Source organism: Barbus barbus (genome assembly GCF_936440315.1).
Source record: "Barbus barbus genome assembly, chromosome: 9".
Taxonomy (NCBI): Eukaryota; Metazoa; Chordata; class Actinopteri; order Cypriniformes; family Cyprinidae; genus Barbus; species Barbus barbus.
This window is the reverse complement of record NC_136737.1, coordinates 5564543-5584726: the sequence shown is the minus strand read 5'-3', so window position 1 is coordinate 5584726 and position 20184 is coordinate 5564543.

Sequence of the window (20184 nt, the reverse complement as noted above, 5' to 3'; positions counted from 1 at the left end):
GTCAGAGGCCAATGGGCAAATTTGGCCAGGATGCCGGGGTTACACCCCTACTCTTTTTTTGAAGGACATCCTGGGATTTTTTATGACCACAGAGAGTCAGGACCTCGGTTTAACATCTCATCCGAAGGACGGTGCTTTTTACAGTATAGTGTCCCCATCACTATACTGGGGCGCTAGGACCCACCCAGACCGCAGGGTGAGCACCCCCTGCTGGCCTCACTAACACCTCTTCCAACAGCAACCTAGTTTTCCCAGGAGGTCTCCCATCCAGGTACTGACCAGGCTCAACCCTGCTTAGCTTCAGTAGGCAACCAGTCTTGGGCTGCAGGGTGATATGGCTGCTGCAGTTAAAACATCCCCTGTAGATGCAATTGGAGTAGAAATGGGAGAGATGTTAGAAGGGAAAAACTGGCAATTACGTACTGGGTAAATCTTCTGGGTAAATCTTCAACAATCAGCAAATAATCACCTTACTCGCAAAGTATTGGAGGAGTGCTGGGAATACTCATATGATGGAGGACACAGTTTTGGATGGAAGAGCAGAGTATGGGCTAAGGAATGTTGCATGGATAATAAGATCTTCTGTCCCAATATACCGCTTACTGATACTCCACCATGGAAAGTCCCTGAACCGCTTGTAGATTTGAGCTTACTAGACAAGTCCAAAGAGGAGTACATTGGAAATGAGGTTAATGCTTTTTTAAATAACACATTTTATTCAGTACTACAAATATTTAAAGATGGTTCTAAGGAACCTATCAGTCAAAAGGTTGGATTAGGTGTATATATTCCACATTTTAAAAAACAGATTAGTTTGAGGTTGACTGATGAGATGTCCGTGTACACTGCAGAGTTAACAGCTATAATAATAGGACTACAGTGGGTGGAACAAGTCAGACCAAATAAAGTAGTAATATGTTCAGATTCTTCTTCAGCTTTAATTAGTATAGTACATGCAAGATCTGACAGAGAAGATTTGTTAATGGAAGTATATTTATCATTATACAGACTGAAAGAGGCTGGAATAGTGGTGTATTTCTGTTGGGTACCAGCACATGTTGGGGTATCTGGTAATGAAGTTGCTGATAAACTAGCAAAAAAAGCACTAGATAAGAGGGAGGTGGATGTTAAAGTACCTATGGGGAAAAAGGAGGCAAAATCGATTTTAAAGAGAAAGTTAATGAATAAGTGGCAAAATAGATGGGACAGTAGTAGCACAGGGAGATGGTGTTATAGTATCACACAGACAGTAGAGAGGATAAATTGCCAGGGAAGAAATAGGAAAGAAGAAGTATTGCTGTCTAGGTTAAGACTGGGACATACAGGGTTAAACTCCACACTGGCAATTATGGGGTTACATGAAAATGGATTATGTGATGTGTGTGGTGTATCTGAAAGTGTATGTCATGCATTATTTATTTGTAGTAAGTATAATAGATTTCGGGATGTATTAGTCAGTTATTTGAAGAATGGAGAGGATAGAATGAAGAATGAGGATGTTTTAGGAAAAGGTTTAATGGACAGACAGATATATAGAGCACTAATTGTGTTTATATATGATTCAGGTTTGGGATTTAGAATATAGTATGCTTGAAACGTTGAACCCGCCATGGGGGATGAGTGTGGACGGAGGAGCTGAACACGCAGCGCCGGATGAAGCTCAATGAAACCTCCATTGCAGGTATGTTGAATAATGATGATGTATGTGGGATGATAGAGTAAGGTTCAACAAGGAAATATAGATAGATAGTCAATGGTCCATTTGTGAGAAGGAAAAGGAAACAGTTTTAAACTTCAGACTTATCACCCAAGGTTAATTTGCCATCCAGCACAGTAGGTGGCGATAATGCTCCTTAGGAGTTAATCGCCATTAAACAAGAAGAAGAAGAAGAAGAAGTGAAGTAGACAAAAAGATCCTCAAAAGCTACACATCATGTTGAGATCCAAAGAAATTCAGGAACAAATGAGAAAGAAATTAATTGAGATTTATCAGTCTGGAAAAGGTTATAAAACCATTTCTAAAGCTTTGGGACTCCAGCGAACCACAGTGAGAGCCATTATCCACAAATGGAGAAAACATGGAACAGTGGTGAACCTTCCCAGGAGTGGCCGGCCGACCAAAATTACCCCAAGAGCGCAGCGACGACTCATCCAAGAGGTCACAAAAGACCCCACAACAACATCTAAAGAACTGCAGGCCTCACTTGCCTCAGTTAAGGTCAGTGTTCATGACTCCACCGTAAGAAAGAGACGGGGCAAAAATGGCCTGCATGGCAGAGTTCCAAGACGAAAACCGCTGCTGAGCAAAAAGAACAAAGGCTCGTCTCAGTTTTGCCAGAAAACATCTTGATGATCCCCAAGACTTTTGGGTAAATACTCTGTGGACTCTGTGGATTTTTTTGGAAGGTGTGTGTCCCATTACATCTGGCGTAAAAGTAACACAGCATTTCAGAAAAAGAACATCATACCAACAGTAAAATATGGTGGTGGTAGTGTGATGGTCTGGGTTTTGCTGCTTCAGGACCTGGAAGACTTGCTGTGATAAATGGAACCATGAATTCAGCTGTCTACCAAAAAATCCTGAAGGACAATGGGTCTCATTCACTAATAAGTGCGTACGTTTTTCGTATTTATACACACATTCGTGAAGAGCGTGCAATATGTGATCGCGTGCAGTTGCTGACGCTCGCTAAAGCGTGCAATAGCTTTCTTATGTGCGCTGTTTAATCGGTACTTTCGCTTTCAAAATCGATTGCGTTCAGCAAGGAGGGGAGAGGATGGAAAGTGGGGAGGCACAGTAACTCGTTTGGGGGGGCACGGACCGCGAATGTCTTCAGTCAGTACCAAGTGTGCCATGCCTCCAAACACAAGGTGAGAAACAATAATCACCATTTATATAAGGATAAATCAGTTGATTTGTTGTTTGGACCTCTACTTTTTTTTATATATAATTGGACCTCTAATTATACTTTATTATCAATTTTAACGTCTAGTTACTTTTCACCCACCCTGTACATAACATATCTAATTATATGTGGGGTTCTTTATACATGCTTATAAGGCCCCGGGTGTACATGATTATTGTGTACATGGGATATAAGTTGTTCTTGAATTTTTTCATACATTTAGAATAAATTTTAGTATGAACGTTTTTGATGAATCATGATTCATTCGTGAAAACATGCGAAAGTGTACAAAATCACGCACAAATTTGTGCGTACGCATGTTTAGTGAATGAGACCCAATGTCCGGCCATCTGTTCGTGACCTCAAGCTGAAGTGAACTTGGGGTCTGCAGCAGGACAATGATCCAAAACACACCAGCAAATCCACCTCTGAATGGCTGAAGAAAAACAAAATGAAGACTTTGGAGTGGCCTAGTCAAAGTCCTGACCTGAATCCTATTGAGATGCTGTAGCATGACCTTAAAAAGGCGGTTCATGCTCGAAAACCCTGCAATGTGGCTGAATTACAACAATACTGCCAAGTTGAGTGGTCCAAAATTCCTCCACAGTGCTGTAACAGACTCATTGCAAGTTATCGCAAACGCTTGATTGCAGATGTTGCTGCTAAGGGTGGCCCAACCAGTTATTAGGTTTGGGCGGCAAGCACTAATTCACACAGGGCCATGTGGGTTTGGATTTTGTTTACCCTTCATTAAAAAAAAACCTTCATTTAAAAACTGCATGTTGTGTTTACTTGTGTTATCTTTGATTAATACTTAAATGTGTTTGATGATCTGAAACATTAAAGTGTGACAAACATGCAAAAAAAAAAAAAATCAGTGTAACCCGGTTCGTGTGGAAGCAGGACAAGGAAGTCAGGTTTGGTGCGTGAAATAAGGCCTTTTATTAGGCTTTCAACAGAAAAAACTCCAAACAATCTCTAGGTGAGGCTCCCTGCCATTCACCGTCTCTCAACCAGCCTTCTCCGCGTCAAGCACACCTCCCAGATGTGCAGGCTGATATATATCCGTCTCCCCCACCAATCACTGGAATTAAAGACAGGTGTTAATCATCATCCACTTGGCCTCCTTATCACCGCTCGTCTCCGCACCTGCTCTCCCACTGCAGACTCCGCTCTACCCCGCCCCCCTCTCCACAATCAGGAAGGGGGCCAACACTTTTTCACACCACTGTATATAGTACAGTACACAAAATAATCAATTATTATAATTATGCACTTTAACATAATAACATTAATAATTACATTATACACACAGGCATTTATGCTTGCTGCCCGTGCAATGGCGACTCTCAGGCCGTTTCTCAATACCAAGTATGCAAAGTTCAGACTTGCGGGAGTGTGAACTATTGAGGACGGGAGGACACAAGTCCGGTAATTCTGCAAATGGAACAGCAGCGTACTTGATAACATAAGTCAGCTCGCCTAAGTTATCTCTGTATTACACTGTAAAAAATTGCTGTAAAAAACGGCCATATTCTGACAGTAACATCTTGTTTTTTTATTACAACAGTAAAATCCTGTCAAAACAATGAATTCTGGGTAATATTTGTAGTTTTCAAGAAACTAGCCATCTGCAGTCCTGTGACACTCAGAGACTGTTTCAAATCACACTCTACACCCTCATTCACTATTCCTTACATGAGTTTACTAATATAGTCCACCTGACAGAGATAATGAGTGAATTCAGCCAATGATGAACAGCTGCTGTGAACAAGCAGAATTACTGGAGAAAAGAGCAAGAAATGAAACTACAACTGACAAACAGCCACAGCCTTAGATGAAATCAACTGAAATAAAACAGCAGAGGATGATTAAACAACTCCACAAACAGCATCACCAGCTTCACGCATCACAGTCTGACTTTATTTCTGCCATATCTACAAAAATTCTTAATAGACATTTATATGCTTTATTGAAACCGGTTTGTTTGACCTCACCATTATGGCGATCAGTGTTTGCTTTAGTTGGACTCTTGACCCTTGACTTTTCAATGCTTTTTCTGGCTGCTGTAACTGTGTTTGCAAAATAAAGCAACATATAGGTAAATGTAATGTAAGTAAATGTTTTTGGATAGTAATCTTCATGAAGCGGCCTGCTTCTCTGATCTCAATCAGTCTTTAATGTAGTGGTGTGGTTTTTTATTAGTTCCATGTTATTTACAATATATGCTATATGACACTGCAAAATAACAATCTATTATGAAGAATTGCTAAATATCTTATGCACAAAACCTTCGTCATTTAGACACATACAGACATCAAGAATCAACATATGAATCTCAACAATGGTGAGTCAAAAACTTCATGCTGCAATGCATGCTGGGTATCAGCACAGTACAAAACTCACCCATGACTCCCAGCATGCACTGCGGCATGAATAAATTATGCCACTGAATTGTGCACTTATTTTCTCTAATTCTTTCTATTTGCTTTTATAATTGTTTTTGTCTTCTGCTGGATGGCTGTTTGGTGATGGTGGATTTTGACACCCTAAAGACAGGCTCAAGGGTTCCCTAAAGGAGTTGGGATTCTTCTTCTGTCCAGTGTGCAAATCTCTGTCCATGCCTTTGTAAAATGTGTAAATGTATATGCACTCTATTTGTATAAAACGTATTTGTAGTATCACTTTGCCGACAGTGACTTAATACAGCCTAGATACTGAAATTGTATCTGTAGAGTCTGTCATACCCTTCAAGGCAAAACCTCTCCATCAGGTGTATGCACCACCACTGGCGAATCAATGGCACCTCCTGCTAAAAGAGTGCAAAACACACACATACACACAAAAAGCCACATAAAAGTAGTTTGGTATATTTTTGTGAAAATCTAGATAACCTCTGTGAATGTTAATGGCCATGATGTACAGGTGCTGAGAGCATACCGTGAAATAAAAATAACATTGTAAGACTTTGATTTTATTATTTATCAGCTTTGACAAATGAAACATACTAACCATCAGCATGTAGATGCCACAGGAATTCCCTGTACACTATTGAGGAAAACACTGGAAAAAGGAAATGTGCACCCACACACCCACAGTTAGTTTTAAAAACAACTGCTAGCTTGTTTAAACATGTATACATACATATCCTAATCCTTTTAGGATCATTTCGACCCGGAAAAGATTTTAGTTTATTTTTAAAACCAAGCATTGATCATTATGGTATGAGACTTTATGAGTTTTGTTACACAGAATTGGGAATATATATATATATATATATATATATATATATAATGAATAAATGACTACAGTTCAGTGGCGGGATTTTTTTAAATTTTAAATGTACCTTAAGCTGGTTTGCCAACTGCATTTAAACACAAAAGAAGAAGAAGAAAGCATCGCTTTTGTCAGGCGGCAGCCGATCTTTGTGGCGCCGCATGAAGTCGAACAAGCCTCATGGCAGCTTTCATTGGCCAAGGCCCGCCCATGAGGCCGTTTGACCAACATGTCAAACAACCAATCACAGTTCGTTTCGTTTAGCGTCACGTTTCGGGGCGTGTAAATGTCGCCACAATAACAGACAACTCGTGGACGTATTTTAAAGATTCTATACTGCAAACTTTAAATATTTCACTTACTTTTGAAAACCCAGTGTTTAGTTGATCCTGATAAGCGCTCGTTGTCACAGTTGAAAACACGACGGCTTTCTTTTTTTCGTGAGGGGGTTTGGCGTCACGACATCTTTGTTTCCAGGCGGAACATTAAAGAACGCGACACACGTCACCCGGAAACCCTGTATAATTCAACCAATCAGAGGACCACTTTGAAATTCCTGAAGTGTTTCCAGTGCCCTGATAGCACACAGAGACGGAGACGGGTTTTGTCGTCTGCATTTACATCTGCAAAACGTATTTCTTGCTCATCTACAATAAGTCTATAGGATGTCTCCTATCAGATGTCAAGTAGACGTCTATTAGTACTTGTCTTCAAGATGTTTATGGTTTAGATTGTATGTAAAATCTGTTTGTACACAGCAGATGCTTTCCAGATCAAGTGATCTTTAACAGATGTCTTGCAGACGTACGTGTGCTATCCTCCCTTCTGGTATATCAGCCAACAGGGCGGGCTTGGTAATTGGGCATACCGGGCATTTTCCCGGTGGGCCGACGCACTGAAGGGGCTGACAGATTTTTATTATTATTATTATTATTTTTTTTTTTTTTTCCGGCCTGTCAGTAACACAGATAACACATGACAGTACGTATGTGTAGCTATGCTATCATCATTCACAGCCTTTTTTTTTTATTTTTTTTTTTTATATATTTTTTTTTATATATTTATTTATTTATTTATTTTTTTTCAATTAATTAATTAATTAAATTTTATATACCCTTTTATTTAACCATACTATGACCGACAAGACCAGGGGACAGAGAAAACAAGAGAGAGAAAAAAATAATAATAATAATAATAAATAAAAAAAATAATAATAATAATTATAATGATAATAATAAAAATAATAATAATAAAAAAAAAAAAAGGAATTAGAAAACAAAATAAACAAAAAAAAAAATTGTGGATAAAGTCAACAGAGATTATTATTATTATTTTTATTATTATTTTATTTTTTTGCTAAGGACCATCACACAGGGACTACGAGCAGCCAGTGGCCCATTGGTTTGTCTCCTGTATTGACAGCGTAAACCACCCAATCACAAATGCGCTTTAGACGGAGCGATGAAGTATTTTACTCCACCTATATAAAGATTCCATCACCCCAACTTCTTCCTCGTCGGCTTTTCCCACGTTTTCACAGCAGATTTATCAAGAACGGAGGCAGGCATCTATAATAAAATGTGCGTGCGCCATGAGTGTAGAATACGCAAATACTTTTTAATAAAACGTAAATTCGTCCCCAGCGTTTTTTAGGCCAGGTTATGTCAAGTGTGTTCATAGAGGTTGAAAAGACACGATATTGTCGAACCTGACGTTTTATTCTTATCCAAAACAACTAGATGCAATGATACATATACTGTATACACTACCAGGCAAACGTTTTTGAAAAGTAAGATACGTTTTAAGTGTACATAAGTATACAATTTTTTATTTATTTTTTATTCTGCTCACCAAGCCACACAAGACACAGGGAAACAAAGTCTGACAACTCCAGTCTTTTTCATGTTATACTGTATAATGTTACAAAAGCTTCTTTATTTCAGAGAAACGCTGATCTTTGGATTTTTCTATTCATCAAAGAATCCAGAAAAAAAAAGTACTCGACTGTTTTAAATATTGATAATAATAATAATAATAATAATAATAATAATACATGTTTCTTGAGCAGCAGATCAGCATATTAGAATGATTCCTGAAGGATCATGTGACGCTGAAGACTGGAGTAATGATGCTGAAAATTCAGCTTTGATCACAGAAATAAATTACATTTTAAAATATATTCAAATAGAAAGCAGTCATTTTAAATAGTACAAATATTTCACACTATTACTGTTTTGCTGTATTTTGGATCAAATAAATGCAGGCTTGGTGAGCAGAAGAGACTTCTTTAAAAAAATAATTAATCTTACTGTTCATAAACGTTTGAATGGTAGTGTATATCATATATATGGTGGTGGGCCGATTTTTTTGTCCCAGCCCTGTCAACCAATCATAATAGAGACGTAAATTATGTAATATCAGTTTAAATGTCTCCTGCTCATTTGATCATGTATGAAAAACTTATGATGAATAACGTTAGCGATATTGAATATTTGATCGCCAACAGATTTACCAAGCTGTCATTCAAACAGTATACAAATTAAAAATAAAGGGAGAACACGTCTAAGCTGGATAGACTACAGCAGTCGGCTTAATTGAATGGCACAACAGGAAGCTCTCTTTTAACACAGATTTTTAAGAAGGGATGGAGGTTTGCTTCAAGTAATAGGCCAGGTAGTGAAATTATATTATCTTTCCGTATGTTTGTCGTTTTCTTTGCGTTTTCTGACTAAAAGCAACCAAAAAGCCATATTAAAGTGGTTAAGCAAATAATGATAATAATAGTAATTGGCAGGGATCCCAGACCAGTGCAATTAGCGTGCCTCCTCTATTTTAAAACCCACGAGCCCCCACTGGGTGTTTCCCCTTTTGTGTGTCATGCATCAGAAGTTAAGCCAACGGTCCATGGGTGTGACATCCGAGACTGAGACTACGTGGTGTCTGACAGCAACACACACCTCCAGATACGTCACAACTCTGTAGTGCAGCAATGCTGCTCCATTCATACAAAGTAGCTGCTGAAGCACGTTTGAGAGGAAACATGGGGACAAAAATGATTTTCATTGGCTTGTTTGCAGTTTCTGCATTTCTTTGGCACGGTAGGACATTTATTTGTTTATTTCTCATGATTTATTAACACATTTTAAGACAAACATATTTAACAACATATTTAACAAACCCCCAAAAAATATATAACCTTTAGGTTATGAGTAAAATAAATAATGTGTAAATTGACATCTCAGTTCATGTGTTAAATTACAAATAACTGAAAGAACATGTTGTGTTGACATTAAATTTGATTAAATCTTTATCAGAATATTCAGAAATCAGAATATTGATAAAAAATGAACTCTACAATATGTTAAAGATAGAAGGCTAAAAATAAATTAATAAGAGGAACATTTTAAATGGTAAACATATGTAAAACTTTTTTCTGTCTATGCTCTCTAAACATTTTAAAGCTTTATATTGTGCCTATATATTTTTCCTCTCATCCTTTCTTCACTCCACAGATTGCACTTCACTCCAACTTCATGCTTCGACTTCCTTTCTATTCTGTCTTTCCTTTCTTCCATCTCTTCCAATTCCTGCCTGAAGTCTCATTCCTGTTTTATAAATATATATATTTTCTTTTTATTGTTATTGTATTTAAGTCGAGGATAACTCGGGATATGTCCCGGGGCTCATCCAGGTGTCGATCAGGGAGACATCATCTGATCCGGACACGGACTGAGAAACAGAATAAGAAAGAAACAGACAAGAACAGACTAGTGTTAAATACCGTTTTTGACAGCGTTGATAATGTTTCTATCATTATATTTTTGCATTTCCCTTACCGAATGTGGTATACTGTCAGCAATATCCTGTCTGAGGGCTTTTTCGATTAACATTTAGTCATTTGGCAGACGCTTTTATCCAAAGCGACTTACAATTGGGGAATACAAAAAGCGATTCATCTTGAAGAGGCAATCAGACAGAGGAAGTGCTCCTAACACCAAGTCTCAGTCATTGTTCAAATAAGTACAAGCTAGCAAGGGAAGGAGAGAAAGATAGAGGGAAAGATTAAGGTTTTTTTTTGTTTGTTTGTTTTTCTAGGATGAAGTCAAGTAGTGCCGAAAGAGATCAGTTTTCAGTTGTTTCTTGAAGATTGACAGGGATCCGGCGTTCCGGATAGGGGTAGGAAGATTATTCCACCAGCCAGGATTGGTGAACAAGAATTATTATTATTATTATAACCTTTATTTTACCAGGAAAACACAAGAATGTTCTGGAGAGTGATTTTGAGCCTCTCTGTGATAGCTAAGAATAACAACATGCAGTAAACAGTGAAACTGTCTGTATTCCAAACCAATGTGTTCATAATTAAAATAATATGGTAAGATACCAGTTTGCAATATCAAGCAGCAAAAAAAATTTGCTTTTGCCTGCAGCACTGATCTATATTCTCTTCATTAGTGAAAGTCATGAATTATCTGCACAATACATGGCAAATTTAAAAGACTCATAGAAATGTCTAGAAAAAATGCTTGACAGTTTATAACAACTAGATCAACTATTTTGCATTTAATGACTTATACAATGAACTAATGACTAGATGTTTAGCAACTAATAACAGGAAAATGCAGACACATATACATAATCGATTGCATGAATGTACCAAAGCAATCACAACTTGTTCAAAAGAATGAGAAACTGCTTTTATGATGTGCACAAGTGACTAGATGATGTGGAGGTTGAACAAGTAGTTTTGAGAATTTCATTTAATTTCTGATCTGAGAAATACACCAAAGCCACTGAGAAAAACTGTAATAATTAGTAAATGTTGAAATTAACATTAATAAATGCTGCAGAAGTATTGCTCATTCTTAGTTCATGTTAACTACACTAGTTAATCAACGTTAACTAATAAACCTTATTGTGACGTGTTACCATTTATATAAATATATCTGTACACAATAAAGCCATAATGACAACTACCAATAGGAGGTTTACGGCCGACAGGAAACATTTGTTTTGCCTATGTCACAATATAAGATACATCCGGCCCTGTACATGATACTGATTTTTGTGGCCAAATTGGTTTGGAACAGTTGTTGAATGAACAATTAACCTGAACTATTATGCCTGTCTATCTGCTTGACTGACAGTTTTATTGATCACTGAGAGAGCATTGACTTATGATGTTGGTTCAATATAAATTTATTTTTATTTTTTTAAATAGCTTAGATGTAGTAATCTACCATGTTGCTGTAGCTTAGCTTGCTACATTTCCCAGGGCTGTAGCTTTAGTGAAGCTTCATTTAAAGTAGAGTAACTGTTAGCTTAGCTCACTACATTTTCCAAGTAGCTTGCCCAGCACTGTTTATAATATCAAATGCATGCGCTTATTTACAGGACGAGTGAGACAGTGCTTGTTTAAGTACATGCAGACACAGAGGCAAAAGGGGAATGGTGAAAACCACAAAACTAATGATTGAAATAATTAGATCCAGATGCAGAGCATTAAGATGGTTTTAAGATGTATTGAGACCAAGAAATAAATGTTGTCTGAAATAAAATTAAAATATAATCATAAATAATGTGTATTGTTATTTTAATGTGCTAATTTGACACATTTATAGTCTGTCTATGAAGTGTATGAAGGTCTGTGCAATGATCACTTATTGGTTGTATGAATGCAATATATGAGTCAAGATATGTGTGTTGTATATTATGACGTTCAATAAACACCATATAACCTCCATTATAACATGTATGTTAGTCTGTTGAGTGAATGTGTGAATTGGTGATGTTTTTATACTGATTGTTTGATTTGTAGAGAAACATTTTTACAGCACTTTCCTGTTGTATTTTTTGTATGTTTTCCCCAGACATTTATAATTATCTGTTCATTTCTTTTCTAGGTGTGTCTGGTGCTGGTTCAGATAAAGTCTCAGTGTCAGTGATGGAGGGAGATTCAGTCACTCTACACACTGATGCTAAAATAAACCAACAAGAAAAGATTAAATGGTATTTTAATTACACTCTCATCGCTCACATCAATGGAAATCTCAGTTATAACTGTACAGATGTTCAGTGTACTAATGGCACTAAGAGATTCAGCGACAGACTGAAGCTGGACAATCAGACTGGATCTTTGACCATCATGAACATCAGAACCACAGACTCTGGGGAATATAATCTAGAGATCATCAACGGCAGTGACAGTGAAACGATCTTCAGTGTTACTGTTCATGGTGAGTCATTATGTTTAAAAGCAGGTTATTCATGTTTAAATCACATCATTGTATTTATTATACCAGTGACATTCAGAGCTGTTTTTCTCTTTAGCTGCATCATTCAACAGAACAGAATTACTTCTATATGAACAAAGACATAACCATAATTAACTTGATATTTAGCAATTTTGCAGTTAATTTTATTTCTCTTGAATTTCTCAGGAAATTAATATGTATAATTATTTTTAGTTATTTTTCACCCCCAAAAGATCCTCCAGCAGCTGTTGGTTTGTGTTTCAGGTGTTTCTGCTGCAGAACGAGATGAAATATGTGTGAAGGAGGGAGAAAATGTTACTTTAGATCCTGGTGTTATAAAAAAACCATTTGATTCGATGACGTGGTATTTTAATGACACTTGCATCGCTGAAATCACTGAAGATCAGTCTAAGATCTGTACAAATAAACAGGGTTATAATAGTGATGAGAGATTCAGGGACAGACTGGAGGTGAATCAGACTGGATCTCTGACCATCAGAGACATCAGAACCACAGACTCTGGACTTTATAAACTACAGATCAACAGCAGCAGATTCAGCATCATTAGGAGCTTCAGACTTACTGACAGCTGGTGAGTATCATTTAGTCATTACAATTTCAGAACATCATTTTTAAACTGACAGTAATTTTATTGTTTTTACAGCTTTATTGACTTTTTGAAAATGAAATTTGACTATGCATTAATATATGTATTTAGATAATCTATTAGATTATATATTATTTACCATAAAATAATAAAAAATTATAAGTTAACCAATTATTTAAATGTAAATAAAGTAAATGTAATCAAATAAGTATTAATTCAATGCATGAACGACACCAGTTGGAAAAAGCCATGTTTTCATTTTTGTTACAGATCATTATTATTCTGAGCATTTGTCCGCAATTTTTTCGCAATTCATTTTAGATCAGACTGCCAACTTTACACAAGGGCTGTTCACATCAAAAGCTATATGTATAAAGATAATGACAACTAGCAGACAGTCATTGTGTTTATTATAAGCACGTTCTGCAGTTTTGCTGTCTGCTGGTTTAAATGCTCAAGCTCTTTAAAGCAGGATGGATTCTGATTGGCTGTAAATGTTTTTAATGCCCATCAGCTGGAAAAAATAGTTCTGAAATATCCTTGCAATTGTAGCATGTCTAGACCTGTCATTCGTCACACAATAACCACACAACCACTCAGCAATGAGGTCCAGTGACTTTTAATCAGAGAGAAATGAAGAGAGATCATCAGTGGATCGATAGTGCATCGTCTTCTCTCACTCTGGTCAAACACAGAGATATTCACAGAGAGAAGCGATCAACCCACGCGCTCGTCAGCTTCACATATATCAGACTGTAATGATTGCACAATCAGTAAACAAAAATATACAATATATCTAAATTTAAAAAATAATAATAATTCTAAATACACTGCATGCATGCCTTGTCTTCCTTATAATACATTACGATTTATATGTATACATATATATTGGTATGATTATTAACATATGCAATAGTTTGAATATGGGAATTAATCGATTATAAAACTATTTGTAGATATAAATCCATATTTCTTCACATTATGTACCAAAAATCAAATGAAACATTGAATATAATTAGCACCTTAACATGTGCAGACTGCACCACGTGCATCATGGATTATTAAATCACACTCTGTTCAATATATTTTCATTAACTGCTACTGGACCTCTTTCCTTTATGAAGCAGAACTATATTAACAACATACCTGAGAGAAATGAAGAGAGATCATCAATGGATCGATAGTGAGCTTCTCTCACTCTGGTCACACACAGAGCACAAAATGCTAACTACCCAGCAAACACAGAACGTTCCCATATGGTTATTTTTTTTGGGAACCAAATGAGAATATTCTAGGAAAGTTCTTTTTTTAATAACCTAAAGAGAACGTCCCCGGAACGTTCCCTGCAGGTTATTTTCAGGTTTTTATTTTATAACCTATAGAGAACGTTAGGGAACGTTCTGGGAACCAAAAATTGTTAGCTGAGTAGTTAGTGCCATGATGATTTGCATAATATTCGAATTAAAAGTTAACTCACTTCATCACAACTAACACAATCTGGTTCTGCTATTGCTCAGTCAGGCCTACAGAGTGAAGATCATACATATTTTCAAGAAATTACGACATACCAGAGGTATTCACGGAGAGAAGCCATCAACCCATGCGCTTGTCAGCTTCACATATATCAGACACTCAAGGGGGAAACTCAGGAAGTGTTCCACTAATGACGCTCCCTCGGGAAACCCAGCATCAAAAGAAAAGTTCGGCTACATTAATACTTATAACTCATAACTAAGATCATAACTCACTCCTATTACAAAACACAATATAATTAGAACATAATATAAACAATAAATAAAAAACATAAATAATACAATATAAAAGAAAAAATTATATCAGATTAAATCAATGCATTTTTCACACCAGTTACACAATGATTGTTCCTTTGTGGAATTTGGAAATGTCATAATAGGGGCAATTTAACCTTATCAGCAAACTCAACCCGAGACCTCCAGGACTGCAGTTTCTGCTGAGCCTCAGCTTTAAGCCTTCTACAGACTACACGATTTTAACAATCCTATAAGATCATTGCAGATCACACTGTGCGACATGGATCTAATAAACCTGGGTACGATATGCACGGTGATGACCTACTGACTTGTACACTACGACGTAGGTTACTATAGAAGAATAAAACATCATCAACATGTGCTAGTTGTAAACAAAAAAGCATGATTAATCACTATTTGGCAGTTGAATCACAGAAATCACCACGATTATATCATGATGCCAATCTTTCGTCAAGTTAAGTTAAGTCACCTTTATTTATATAGTGCTTTTAACAATACAGATTGTGTCAAAGCACTTAACAGTATCAAACTGGAGGATAGAGTGTCAGTAATGTATAATAATACGATTAAACACTCAATTTTCAGTTAAAGCATTTCATTATTGAGTTCAGAGATGTCATTGTCTAGCTCAGTTTAGTTTAAATAGTATCTGTGTAATCAAATTGACGTAATCACTAGAAATTAAGTGTCAACTGAGCAAGCCAGAGGCGACAGCGGCAAGGAACCTAAACTCCCTCTGTGACCGAATGGAGAAAAAAAAAGGCTCAGTCGGGGGGCCAGTTCTCCTCTGGCCAGGAGATTATTGTTTATTTATTGTTTATTTATTGTTTTATGGTTTTAATTAAAATTTTAAATGTATAAATGTATTATATTTCTATTTTTATATTGTTGCAATTTCTAACAATAATAGTATTATGTAGTTCGGTTTTTTATTCGTCTGGGACAGCCGAAAATCATGCAGTGTGTCTCGAACTTTAGTGGGCCCTGAGCCGCGGGGTGCCTACGTTCATCCCTCTATTTAAAGAAGAGGGATAAATGTGAACGGAGCTTCCTAAAGGTAGGGTAGGTCATTTCAGAGAGGCTAGTAATAGCAAGCTAGCATTGTACACATAAGATCCCACCCTCCCTGCAAATTACTCTCCAAAGCCACGCCTCCAAACGTGCACAGGCAGAGCAGAGGATAATCAGTGGCACGATGAGAGATGGCATTGGTGGAGGATTAAATGCAGTGTTGTCAGATTACATCATGTCTCATTCACTGCTAAGGAAACATTACAGTACAAAGTGCATTATATTACAATAATTATGCCATCAATTCTCGCTAAGTGTAATGGAGCGCGCGAAGAGTTGTGCAAATACATACATTGATGGCAGGTAGAACAGCCTATCATAGTCCTCGGACCGAGGAATATGATTGGGTGAACATTTTATGGTTCTACACCTTCCACAGACAATATAAATACATTTAGACTGCTATCCAGATGTGAAGCCAAATCACCTACCCTGCCTTTAACAGGAAAGCGCTCACAATGAACACATTCAGTCATTCTTCTCTCAAACATATCGTGCATAATTTGTTCACGTGTATCTCTGATATGGAGGAGCACACTTCTTGAAGCATTTTGTCCTGGAATTCATAGTAATCCTTACTACAGTAATCCTTTACTGACCTCTAGTGCAACTTCCCATTCCAAAGGAGATGGACTGTAAAGGCTCTAAAGATTCAGGTCCATTTTCAGGAATACGTGTCTCTGTGTTTCGCGGCTTAATCGACCTGAATGATTTGATGCAGGAGCTTTACAAAGGGCAAGTATTGCAAACCGCTATTACAGTGAGAGGAAATGATTGTCTTTTTTTATGCAAAATTTGTGCTTAATTGTCTGTGTGTGATTATTTTTCAAAGGAGACAAGGTGAAAAATAAGCTCAGGCATCTGTTGAAAGTCCAGGTATGAGGTAAAGTACTGCAGCCTACTACTATGATGAGATTGTCAGCTGTGCTTGATTTCACTACAGATGTGTGTGTGTGTGTGTGTGTGTGTGTGTTTGTATGTGTGTGTGTGTGTGTGTGTGTGTGTGTGTTTGTATGTGTGTGATGTGGCTTCATTCATGTCATTTTATGCAGATATCATACAAAGAATCACCATTAAATCAGAAAATATAATAGCATTTCTGCTCTTCTGATGAAAAAAACAATGGGGCACATATATTTTTATTAATACGATAATTTTTCCACTGACTGAACTGAGTAAATGAACATTTCAGACATTTCAGAACTGATGACAGATGTGCCAGATTCCCGAGTCACTATAAGTGTAACCACTGTTTATTTCTCTGTCTGTAATCTGTGAATTATTGTTTCTTTACAGGCAAGAAAACGTCTCAAGACCTAACAGCATCACAACTGGATTGTGTATCTGAACTTCAGTTTATGTTTTTGAGCTTAAACTTGAATTTCTTTAGGCCACACTTCTTAATCAACAAGCACTTACCTGTTATTAGTTGTGGAAAACATTAAAGTCACCGCTTATTAAACTAGAATAGATTTATATTTATAATTTAGCATGCTTCTTATGGCAAGTGCCTTGGTTTCTGGTTATGGGTTAGTGAAGTGCTTGTGGAAGTGATGTGTTTTCAGCTGATTCTTGAAGGTTGAGATGGTGTCAGCAGATCAGGTTGAAGGTTTCTGGAGTTTCTGAAAGACACTCGTTGTTGTGGAACCACTGTGGTGCTTATTCATTGAATTCAGTTAAAAATATATATATTTTTAGTATTCAGTTATCTTGATAAATCCATACAACAAATGATGGAGACACTCAATTCAGCATTTAAGCCTGAATTTACACAGATATAAAAGTGCATAAAGCTTTAAAACAAACCTACCATGAGTTCTCAGGACGGTCAGCATTATTTCATTTACAAATCCTTTGTGAAGAAGATCTGCACTACACATATTGTACTGTCAGTTTTTACTTGATTTGTCATGCACACTGCATCAATGTACTGTATTTACATACTACAATATGTGAAGTGTATAATAACTCATACAAGTTTATACTAATTTATACATGTTGAAAAAACAAGCTTTGTATGATTGTGATCCAGAGCAGATCTGGTTTGTTTGGTTCATTAGAATTCCATAGAAATCCTTATGGAGAAAATTAATTGGAACAATAACTTGGCTTATATGGTTTATAGTATATATGGTTGTCACTTTTTCACTTTATTTGCATGTTTACATTGTAAATGTATATCATTTTTACTGTTGCTTTTAATAATAGAATGTGAAAAAAGTGTAACAGTCTGCTGTTTTAAATAAACATTTTGAATGTTATAAATGATCATTGTTTAAGCAAATGTTATTTTAGTATTTTTAATATATTAGTACAGTTTTCATTCAAATTCTGAATTAGTAGTTTTCATATTTTAATATGATTTTAATTTTAATTAAACTTCTAGTCATTTTGATTATGATTTTTTATTGCATTTGTTATTATTTCTTAATTTAGATGTCAATAGTTTGATTAATTTTATTTGTTTTAGTACTTCTAAATTTCCAGCTTTCCTGGAAACGGTGTGCAACGGGGTTTGAGATGCGTTTTCTCTTGTTTGATGGGGGTGTCAAAAATGTCAGCCCAATCAGCAACAACATGTGTGTACAAGATGTCCTTATAAGGGTACTATTGTTTACATATTTCAGATTGTATTTTGTGAGTGTTGTATGTAGAGTACATGGCACACAGTAATGGATACTTGCACATTCACATACTTCTTTATTCTGTTCTGTTCTATTATACATTAGTCTGATTAGTCTATGTTAAAAGAAATATCTTATCATAGACAATGCTGTAAATAATCTTTACCTCTGAATCCTCACTGAAACTTTCTGCCTCATTCACTCTCAGCTGTGAATGCACTTCTGCCTCTGTCTACAGCAAATAAAGTAGTGTTTGAAACATCTACATATATACAGGGAATAGTGACATACAGAAGAAAATAACACATTAAGTACACTGCTGGACAATAACCAATCATTTGTATCCTAAATTATCTTTAACACTTTAGAATGGGGAACACATTCACTATTAACTATGACTTTTACTTCAATAAACTCTTAATTTACTGCTTATTAATATCTTGTAAGGTAGTCGTTGTATAGTTGTTCAATTTAGGATTATGGGATGCAGAATATGGTCATGAAGAATACAGAATTAATATGTGCTTAAGTACTAATAAACAACCAATATGCAAGCTAATAATTGCATACTGTAGTTAAAAATGATAGCTGAGAAGTTGTTCATCATACTAATGTTATTTTTTATTTTTCTATATTTGACTAATTATGTGTTTTCTATGATTGGTCCATATATAATCCTACAAACGCTTGTGTATTAATAGATTTTATACAATGTAAAAACAGCCAGGTGTTAAAAGCCACTCTATCAGTTCTTCTCAGCTGTGAAGTGTGTTTTTCTTGTGTCTCGTCCTAATTCTGCTAACAAACCTAGGCTGACTGTTTCTTGTTCATTCTTGAAAATTAGTGCAATAATGACAGAGCACCCCTAAATGAAAATCGGTCCTGTAAACGCTGTAAAATCTCAGTTCAACATTATCTTTATTCTTATTTGAAGGGTTCTAATAACATACATACGTGTTCAAATAAAAGACGTTACAAAAGAGTTACGGAAAAATACACTGAAAATAAATAAGTGCATGTTTGTCCAGGCAGCTTTTTTTCTCCATATAATGAACATCAAACTTGCTAATTATTCAACAAGAGCAATAGGCAGAGTCACTGAACATTGTGCAACACTATTCGAATCCCACATGCCAACTTACGCTGCTTGACTTTTTCGTTCAACATGTCGAGAACACAACTGTCCAATGAAAAAGTGCGGGCTCAAACAGCATCATACCAAACGATGTCAAATGTATCTGCAGTTCCTCAAACTCAGCGCTAGAGAACATTAAACCATCACATCACTACTCAGATCTGACATCTAAATACAATTTATATTAAATATATAATAGTCATTCCTGGGATTCTGTAATATTTCAACTTGGAATATGTTTTTGTTTTCAACTGCATATGATTCATTTTCTAACCCCAAACCATTAGGCACATATCAAAACTCCAACAAATATATATATTTTCCCACCTCAGGCGAAGACTTGCCACCTTTTTTCTTAACCCCGTATTGGACAAAATGGGATTGGTTTAAAAGGATTTTACACAAAACTTGTTATAAAACAAACATCTGTCTACTGCTCATGTGTACCTTATAATGATTAAAAAAAAATCTACATTTATCATAATTTTCACATTTTTTATAGGACTGAAGCTAAAAATACA